Source organism: Petaurus breviceps, unplaced genomic scaffold (assembly GCF_028583685.1).
Source record: "Petaurus breviceps papuanus isolate PSGF00001 unplaced genomic scaffold, PetGlider_PUasm1.0 90769, whole genome shotgun sequence".
Classification (NCBI taxonomy): domain Eukaryota; kingdom Metazoa; phylum Chordata; class Mammalia; order Diprotodontia; family Petauridae; genus Petaurus; species Petaurus breviceps.
In genome coordinates, this window is record NW_027187341.1 from 6,584,775 (window position 1) to 6,595,300 (window position 10,526).

The following is a 10,526-nucleotide window of genomic DNA, read 5'->3' on the forward strand; positions in this document are numbered from 1 at the left end:
GTTATATAATATAGTACATTAGACTAGATTAGACTAGACAATATTAGCCTCTCCTATGCTATACTATACTATACTATTTATATTATACTTTGTTAGATTTTATCATATTATATTATGTCTCAGTAAATTCTGAAGATGAGGTCATTAACGGCTGAGGACATTAAGATAAGTCAAGTAGGAGATGGCACTTGAACTAAATCATAAAGCAGTTAGGTATTTGAAAAGACAGAGATAGAAATTGCATTCCAGGCAAAGGCATAGACATGGTATAACATGTCATGTATGGTGAAATGCCAGACAGCCTTATGGTTTGAAAATAGAGGATGTGAACGAGAATAATATATAGTAAGCCTGGGGGGGGGGGAGGACAAGAATGAGATTGTGAAATACTTTACCAGCCTAAAAGAACTGGGTCTTCATTTCAGAGAAAGAAGTAGCCACTGTTGCTTCTAAAGTAAAGGTTTGGCATGAGCAGATTCATGCTATAGGAAGATGAGTTAGCTAAGTAGAGGACAGAAGAGAGATAGAAGAGAATAACAATTATCCTAGTCCAATAGTCCAGGCAAGAGGTAATGAGTGCCTGAACTAAAACCAGATGGTGCTATGGTTGATACTTATTAAGGTAGACATGTGACACTTTGATAATGAATAGATTTTTCTGATTAATCATCTCAATCCAATAGACAAAATAAAATCATTTCTCTCACAAACCTCCCTAAGTAGAATGCTTCTTTTGAAATGAAAAGGAGGGGCAACCCTGGTGTACATATTATGCTTGTACACACATTAGATGGGACTATTCACATAATTTTTGAGATATTTTATTTTATGAAAAATCTAATTATAAATACCTAGTACAGAAATAAATATCACATTAGTGACACCAATATTCCTTTGTGTTAAAGTAACAAAAGCATGATAATGCCCCCAGCCTCTATCTACAAATATAACACAAATTAATGTGAAGAGAGAGGAGGGAAGATGGAGAGTCAAGATTCTTCTTTGTTTTGTAGTGATTGCATAAAGAGATGCATTTTCTTACATTTTCATATGTCTCTCATTCTTAATGAGCAAGTCACAGACTAGAGAAAAATAATTAAATAGGTTATATTCCAATTATTCTTTGGTTGACTGCGGAAATGACTAGATAATACCCTTTGCAATAGAGTAAAGGAGAGGGATGAATGATGCCATGGACAAAACTGGTCACACCTGGCTTTATTCATGAATGTATAAGTGTAATGGCAAGGCTTTTTATTTACTTAAAAGAAAAATATGATTTTTTACAAGGGAAGTCAGGTTTTAACATGCTAGTCAACATTCCTAATAGCAAATAGGAATATTATAAACCATAAAAATGAACTTTAGGGAGTCTAAGTTTTCATTGGTGAGTAGAGCTGACCAGACCACCTGAAAAGAGAAATGGAGTTATATTCCCTTTTACTAATGGGATCCTCCATTCCTACTGATCTATGGATAAAAACCATGATAATTAAAATGTTAATGTCTTTGTTTAAGACCCTATTTGATCAGCCATGTATAGTTTAAAATAGGGGGAGGAGTGCATAATCAATGACTTGGTGATCATTCAGAAGGGGTTAAACAATAGGACCACTGAAATCTCTTTCAATTCTAAATATATGGTCATGATATGTCAAAAATATTCAACTCATCAATCATTCAACAAACGTATATAAAGTGCCTACTCTGTTCCCTGCATGATACGAAGTATTGGGGATGCAAAGAAAGACAAAAGATAGTCCATACTTTCAAGGGGTTTATATTCTAATGTGAAAGAAAGCATGCAAACAACTATGCAGAGACTATATTTGCAATAAATTCATGATAATTATAAGAAGGAAACCAATATGTTAAAGGGCATCAAGAAGGGTTTCTTGTAGAAATGAGACTACTGAATCCAAGAATTCTGGGGTTTATTATTATTATTATTATTTCTTCCCATTTTACTCTCCCTAGCCTTTCTCCCAATACAGAGGGTTGTTAGGAATGAATGCATGATTCGCAAGGAGCTGGTAGTCTGATAGGAAGAAACAACACATTTATGAAGTTTCAGCTTCAAATCAGATGGGAAGTTCAAATGTAACAAGGAATAGTGGCAAAGCAGATGATTATGTGTCATTTTAATGTCATTTTCATGAACAAAACCATTTCTGATGTTGAACTATTTGAAAGTGGTGAAAATTTCCATTTTGGAGGTCTTCATTAGCTGTGGCCTCTGCAGTCATGGCTATAATGTCTACAAAAGTGGTTACCAGCTCACATCTCCACAAAAGTTCATTTCCTGAATGATAACTATGCAGGCTGGAATGGAAACAGGACATTAAGGCATCTAAAAATTTTACTGTAGTGTTTATTTGACTTCCTACCTCCCAGTCTTGATTTACTAGTGATTAATTTGGTTTAATAAATGAGACAAAACCCAAAGTGATAACTTAGTTTAAAAAATGAATGTTACGTAAATGCAATTCTATACTTCCAGGATCTGTAATTTCTTTGGTATTTGTCTTCCCTCCAATAATTTCAATCTAAACCTCCCAGTGAACTATAAAATAGTCCTTGAGGATTATTAAAATGAGTCTCTTGAGTAACTGGCTAGGCTGGTGATTGGATGACAGACACACAGTATGGTCTGTGACAAGGCCCAAATTAAAAACCTTTCCAACTATGCTCTGTATTTCCATCCCCAATCTCTCCCTTGAGCTCTTGGCATGTATTTTCAACTGTTTGTTTGACATTTTGAAGTAGATTTCTATGTTCTAAAGTCCATCCAAAATTAAAGTATGAAACGACAGAAGAACTTATTTTTTTTTCCCCCAAAGCCACCTCTTCTGAATTTCCCTATTTCTATCCAAAGTCCCACCATTTTCTCAGTCCCCCAGTTTTAAAGTCCTGGTGTCATTCTCACTCCTCCCTTCCTTTGCCTCTCTTATCCAGGAAGTTGTTAAATGCTATCTTTTCTACCCCCAGTAAACCTCAAAAAAACTATCATAAATTATTTAGAACTTGGATGTGCCTTTATTTTCATTTGCAGTAAAATAGATGATTTGGTTCACCAGTTAAAAAAAAAAAGTACATGATTTAAATACTCCTGGTGCTATTAATATGCTAAATTACAAAGTAACTCGAATGCTGACATTACTCAAAAATATTATTTGCTTGGTCAATGGAGAAATGTTCACTTCCTTTTTGTTAGAAATTATGCAGTTAAGCTTTCTTGACTCCAGGGAATGTTGCTCCAAGTTATGAAAAAAGAGTTGAAGAATAGGGCACAAAAAGACTTGAGTAAGTAATTTTGGATTTGCTTACTCCCTGTGTAATGGCCTTTCAAGGAAGAAATGGAACATAATTCCCAATTTATTGTAGCTTTTGCATCAGGAAAATGAAATCTCCCTCAGTTCCTTTTGTAATATTGCCCAAATACATGCATGTGCATGCACATACACACTCACACACACACATTTTTTGTGTAACCGTCACTAATACAGATACTAGATACTTGGCTAATCCAGGTTGATGGTGCTAATTCATCCTGAGGAAAAAGTCTCATTTTAGGACTCTTTTGGTTTGTAACACAATCATACAATGGTTGAATATCACATGCTCTTTTGACATATTTATGTAAATTAATTTCATTCAGGGGAACCTTAGTAGCTACCTTGATATATAAAGCACACAATTTTATCAGTGAATATTTCTGTGCAGTATGACAGAATTTCTAGATGTACTTATTGAGTGAAAGAAGTGAAAACTTCTCAGACTGTACTCTAAAATCTAATCAGGCTTTTCATGGGAAACAGGCCCAAGTTCCCCTTCACTGGAAATCATGTGATTTTCAAGGATTTCAAAGTCAGAGCCATAGGGAGTTGCCTTTCTCCTCAGTGACACTTCAGCATAAGATATGCCAAATAAGGACAGAATTACTTTCTCAAATGTACATTGGGCGGGGGGGGTCTACTCTTGTTCTGGTACTTGATATAGATTGCTGTTCTTAGATTGTGAACCTAACCTCTAGCCAATTGAAGAAAAAGGTCAGAAGGGGGTTGGGGGAGAATTACAAGTTAGGGCTTTATAACTTTTCCATTTCCTTTTGCATATTGCTTCTCCTCCCTTACCATTTTTCAGGAGGGTGGCCCTTTCTCAAGATCGTAATAAACCATTCTTTAATACTTACTACCTATAGAAGCCTCTGAGTATTATTTGGGTAAGGATCTCTGTTGTGCACAGTTTTGGGGTGCACACATTATCAAAAGATACATTTTTATAGTTGCAGGTAATTATTAATTTTTATATGTTATAAATAATTGAAATAACCCACATGGAATCTAGGTGGTGCTATGGATAGTGTGACAAGCATAAAATCAGGAAGATTCACATTCTTGAGTTCAAATCTGGCCTCAGACATTTCCTAGTTGTGTGACTTTGTTTAAGTCATTTAACCTTTTTTGCCTTAGCTCCTCATATGTGAAATAAGCTGGAGAATGAAATGGCAAATGATTCCACTATATTTGCCAAGAAAATCCCAAATGGGATTAGACACAACTGACACAAATGAACAACAACAATAATATGAAATCTGGATACTAATTAATTTTTTACTAATTAATATTTTTTGAAGCTGATTTCTGGTGAGGCTACAGTTCTGATAATTGAAAGAAACTCTTGGCTCTGACCAGGGGATGGAGTAGATATGGAAGGTATCTGGTACCACCTAATAGGCTGAGAAATGTGTGGTCTAGAATGAGTCTGTCCATTCTTTTTATCCAATATAAGAAGAAAAAGAGAAAAGAGTTATCTCTCTTATTTTTTAATTTTACTTCCTTCCCTTGTCCTCTAAGCCTTGCCAAGTAGTGATATGTGCTTGCTATACACAGACACACAGACACACACACACACACACACTCACACAGATACCCACACACATCTCTAAAATTTAATAGTTCCAAATAAGGCTTTGAAATGTATTTTGCAAATAATTTCTCATTTTATCCTCAAAGTTCTCTCTCACTCTTTGCCTGGAGACTCTGACAATGGAGAAACCATAATTTCTTCTTCTCTCCATAACCAGGTAATATAGGCAAGGAACTTTGCTTAATGTAATCAATTCATGATGTTATTAATGCCTAACTTCATTGAATATTTTTCTCTTGCTATGACTAAGTAAATCTTTTAAAAAAAACTTTTGAATTAATTATTGAGGGTTTTATTTTTTTTCCAATGTCAAACATAAACTACCAGGGGACTATCCTGATTCAGAACCAACACATAAGAACTTTAGATAGATAGATAGATAGATAGATAGATAGATAGATAGATAGATAGATAGATAGATAGATAGAGGGAGAGAGAGAGAGAGATGGATGGATGGAAAGACAGACAGACAGAGATAGATAGATAGAGATAGAGATATATCAATAGAAAGATAGAAATATCTGTATGTGTAGAGAGAGATATAAATATAGATAAAGATTAGAAAGATAATAGGTAGGTAGATAGATGGAGAAATAGACAGATAAATAGAGAGATATACTCCAGAAAATGAAAGGATTGCTCTTATTAAGGCAAGGTTATTTATAGAATTATCTTCTAGGAAGAATTTAAGTATAATTTAACACTTTGATGATTTTATCTGCTGATGAGCTCCTATGTGTCTTTTGTATGTTACATATTTTCTGTGGGTTGAAAAAAAAAGGCTATCCTATACTTGATATTCATTTGTTAACTTCAGTATTTATATCACAGCTCAGAATCATAATACCATATTTAGAAGAACTTATACAAAAACTATACCATGAATATATCTTAGTAGATTTTCCAGAAGCAAATTCAAATGGGGACAATGAGTCATACAGGAAAAATCATCCTACTCATGTCATCCTCAGGACAGAACCTAGCTTGTGAGAGCCTAGAGCCTTGAGAGAATATAAAACATGATTATATTATTAGTAATCCCATTTAGTTATATTTTGTAATGGAATAGGGAATTTGCACTTGGGAGACTTGAGTTTAATTACTAGCTTTTCATTTACTACCCATGATTGGCAAAACACAACCTTTCTCAGCCTCATTTTCCTCATCTATAAATTGGAAATGATATTATTTTTCCTCTCCCTCCTTAAAAGATAAAGAAATAAAATTATTTTGCAACATGTAAAAATCAATACAAGTTATATGAAAGTAGTTTATTATTATTAGTTAAAATTTGGCATCTTATTTGATATCATCCTTAAAATTAAGGGTTAGAGGGTTGCTATTTTATGGATGACGATGTTGATCAGGAAAAAAAAGTGTCCAGAGTAAGCTCAGAAATATATCATCTTTATCAGAACTCACAATGTAATAGGTAGGGGTGGCATAGACACATCAATTTATAGTTGATTTTTATCAGTTATTGTGACATTCATAAAATAGAACAAAATGTCAAGGGACAAACCAAGAAGACAGTAGCCAATGTACCAGAAAAAAACAGAATCTTCTTAATTGAACTTCATCTCCATTCTGCCATTGTCCCATTTAACTCCAGGGCTTGATTACAAGATGAGCATAGCTGAACACTATATGAGCAAACCTGACCAGTGTGCATACCTAATAATAATTATTTAACAAACACAATTTACTTTTTTCCATGTGTCATTTTTCTTACTTTTTTTTTAGGAGGTAGGATCTTTTGTGATTGAATCTTCTGTGAATAGTGCCATGTTTGGGGCAGTGCGAGGATGAAAGGTATTGGAGAGGTACCATCTTAGTCTGCATGACCATGCTTGAGCTAGCGTGATATTTTGATTAACTCTGTGTATGCATTTGTAAAATGTATGTATGTGTAAGTTTTAAGTGGAAAATGAAAGATTAGAGTCAAAGCTTTTTCAAATAATCATGGAAAAAGATATTGTAATTATGTTTGTGATTACATAAGTACAATCTTGCCTGAAAATAATTGAATTAGGTTAATCAAGCAGGCTAAAAATAAACCAATAAATATTTTTTTGGTGGGTGGGTTGTTTTCATTAAAAAAAAAATCAGGAAAATGCTTCCGTGACCCATAACCAGGAAGCCTTCAAGATATCCATGGTTCTAATTTCTTCTCTGAGGTATTCAGGCAGCCTTGGAAACCTCCCATTCTGTGCCACCTTATTAGCATTCATTGCTAACTTGGCAAAGAGAAGCACCATACAGAGGAAGGAGAGGGTCACTTTGGCTCAAGATTAAGGCTAAGATTTTTTTTTTATATAAAGTCATGCATGTTGGCTTCAAAATTATTCCAAAAAATTATTATGAACCATTAGGACATTTTTTTTTAATCTGGTGAAGTACAGGCCCAAGATGAAATGGCAAAGAATTAAGGAATGCAATGAAATGTTGCATTTGACACCATGTCTGAAGGTTGGGCAGTATCTGGATTTCTTGTGATGATGCCCTAGACCAGAGATGTCAGGGACACAACACCATTGTGAACTTCATCATTACAATTTCATGCTGCTGAATCAAATTAAGATGTATCTGGGAACTATTTAACAAAAAACAAAAACAAAAACAAGAAAGCATAGGTAATTATGTGATTTTCTGAAACAATATTGGCATCAATCTCAGCATTAATCTTGAGCCAAAGTGACCTTCTTCTTCCCCTCCATGGAGCAAAGTTAGCAATGAATGTTTACTTAGGGGTACAGAGCAGGAGGTTCTAAGTCTGCCTGAAAACTCCTAGGAAAAGGAAATCAGAAACACATAACTTGGAAGCCTCCTGGTTCTTCTGAGTCAGGGAAGTGTTTGCTAATTGATTTTTTTTTTTTATGATGCAGGTCATACTGCATGCACTCAAGATTCCCCAAGAATTCAATTAACTAGCACTAATTAAGTGGCTACTAAATACAAAGCACTGTGCTAAATTCTGGGGGATATAAACATACATAATAAAAATAATTCTCTTTCTTCAAAGAGTTTTCATCCTACAAGAGGGAATGAACTGTGCACAACAATAAGTAAATACAAAATAATTTCCTTGGTGGGAGGGCCAGGGAGAGGGGATCAGGAAAGTCCTCTTGTAGGCAATGTATGAAATGGATCTTAAAAGAAACTAGGGATTTCTAGATGTAAAGGTGAGGACTGAGAGCATTCCAGGCATAGAAGAACAGCTGGTATGGGCAAAATCATGGAGATAAGAGGTGGAATGACATGAATACGAAATAGCAAAAAACCCAGACTTATTATTGTGTATATGTGTAAATCAGGGTGGTTAGGAAATTTAATTTTTTTAATTTAAAGTAAATTGAGCTGAAACAGTAATATGCACCATAAATATGAAGAAGAAGGGACTATGGGGACTTCTTGATCAGAGGAGTGGGATGGTGATACCCGAGCTTTAGAAACATCAATTTCATTGTCATAGCAAGGACTTATAAGAAAAGCGAGAGGCTGACAATAAGCAGGCCAGTATGGATGGTTTTGTTTGTTTGCTTGCTTTTATTATTTAGAAGGGACTAATGTCAATCTGAGGTGATATAGTAATCATATGGGTATACAGAAAATGGATAGATGAAAGAAGAATTGAAAAGATAGCTTTGATAAGACTTGGGAACTAATTGGCTGTAAGGATAGGGAAGATGTTAAGTTAACTCAAAGAATCAAAATCTTAGTGACTGCAAAGTTGGTAGTATCCTTAATAGAAACCAGAAAATGAGCATGAGGAATATGTTTAGAAAGAAATCTGAGTTCCATTTTAAATCACCAAGGTATAGATATCCATCAGTCATAATTAAAACTCAAGAGAGATGAGAAATTTGGCCATGTAGTTTTGGAGGCCATTTTCATAGAGAAACCTAAGAGAACTGATAAGATTTTTGAAATAGCATAAAGAGAAAAGAGAAGATATTATAAAGTGGAGTCTTTAGCTTATTCACCTGCACAAAGAGTTGAATATTGGTGGTGAGATGGCAAAGGACGTTAAGAAGTAGCAGATATATGCTTCATCCTTATCTTTAAAACAAACAAACAAAAATGTTTCTCTGTAGATTTAACTTTAAAAGTATGTGCTTAAGTGATATGTTGTAATGGTAATGTAATTTGAATTTGAAGATCCCTTTGTGCTGGCAAAGGTAGCAGGTACTTAGTACTTAGTAATTGATCAAGCTTCTGTTGGGAAAACAGAATATATGAACTCCTGTCTCCTGTGGTTGACATAACAGGAAGAGGTTGGCTGAAACAGGAAGGAGCTAATGCTGTGTATATAAGAAAAGCCCCAAAGAGGAACAGTCAGATGTCTTGGGACCGGCATCTGATGACAGAGCAGCTACAGGAGAGAGAATTGAGAACTGAGCCAGAATTTCCTGAGAACTTGTCATGGTAGAGTTTCTTCTGAACAGGAGCCCACGAGCCCAGGTGACAGAGGAGCCCAGGAACCCAGGAAGCAGGAACTAGGAGCCCAGGAGAAGACTGAGGAAGCAAAAGACAGGAAGCAAGACTGGGATGCTGAGACTTTGTCTGTTTGTGGCATGGTTGAGCCCTGAATTCCCTGGAGCAGAAATTATGAAGGAGTTGAAATGGACTGGACACTGTGAACTTCAGTGTGGAACAGGACCTACCCAGAGAGCTGGACCAGGAACTGGGAGCTGTCTGCCATTGAACCCAGGTGACAATCTGGTGAATCCAGGTAGAATCTGGGACCATGGAAGGGGATACAGGGAATCTGAGAACTGGCCCCAAGTCAAGATGAAAAGGCCTCTTCATGGGCACTGAGTAATGATGAAATTGTAGTTTACTAGTGACCTAGGGGTGGAGGGTTTGTGTATTATACTTAGTAATTTATTGCTGAATAAGTGACTGATTGAGTTAACTTAAGTGTGCCTCATGAGTGGAAGACTGACTATTTAACTTTGAGATGATTGTTCTTTGTTGTAAATATTGTGACCACTTTGGTTCAAACTATATGGCCATTTTAATGATAAGCAGTTGTGAATACTATATTGTGATTTTCTGTCATAAGTTCTGTACTTTGATTTTCTGTGGATTTTTTGCTTTGATTTGTTATGGAATAAATAGAGTGTTCACTATACTATGTAATCAGAACCTTAAACACTGTTCACATTATCAAACTGCTAGAAAGCTGGTCACATATTATATATGTTTCCAAAGGAAACGTATGAAATATTTTAATATAATAATAACAAGGATAGCAAAAAAAGAAGTGGAAATGAATATGATGATCCTTTAAATGGCATATACATTATTTCAAGTTCATTTAACTGAATTTAATAACCAAATATTGGGATAACCTTCTACCATGTTTCCCCGATAATAAGACACTGTCTTATTATTTTTTTTTGGAAAGAAAAACACCAGAAGGCTTATTTTCAGGGGAGAGTTTATTTTGTCCTGCCTCAGCTCTCCTCCGCGGCACTGCTCTCAATGGCGCCAGCAAGCAAATCACTGGGGAAGAACAGGATGACGTGCTCACTGCTGCAGCTCTGATTGGATGCAGCTCGGAGCGCGGCGTGCATTTCACCTGGGGGGGGGGG